General features: G+C 67.3%; 1 protein-coding gene across 1 annotated transcript in view; it reads right to left on the bottom strand.

Moving 5' to 3' along the window:
- GPSM1 (G-protein signaling modulator 1) overlaps positions 1 to 300 on the bottom strand; it is a 55434-nt gene that overhangs the window by 878 nt on the left and 54256 nt on the right. The gene's annotated exons all lie outside the window — the stretch shown is intronic.

The raw sequence follows: 300 nt of genomic DNA on the forward strand, positions 1-300 counted from the left end.
TCCTGCTGTAGTGGAGGCAGAGCAGGGGCTAGCGAGCCCCCCGCTCAGAGCCCTGCACGCCTGTGTCCGTGCTGCGGCCCTGGGCTGGGTGGTTTCAGTGCAGGGCTGGTCCTGCCTGGCTGCAAAGCCGTGCGGGTGGTCCCGTCGCCCACAGCTCTGTCCTGACCTAGCGCGGTCCCAGGAGATTGCTCTGGAGAGCTGCCAGAGTGGGCATTGACTGGGTGCTCTGGGCCAGCACGTCCCTCCCTGCGGGCCAAGAGCCTTCCCAGGCAGCTGCAGATCAATGATGGCTGCCGCAGG

Source organism: Apaloderma vittatum, unplaced genomic scaffold, assembly GCF_000703405.1.
Source record: "Apaloderma vittatum isolate BGI_N311 unplaced genomic scaffold, ASM70340v1 scaffold12929, whole genome shotgun sequence".
Lineage (NCBI taxonomy): Eukaryota > Metazoa > Chordata > Aves > Trogoniformes > Trogonidae > Apaloderma > Apaloderma vittatum.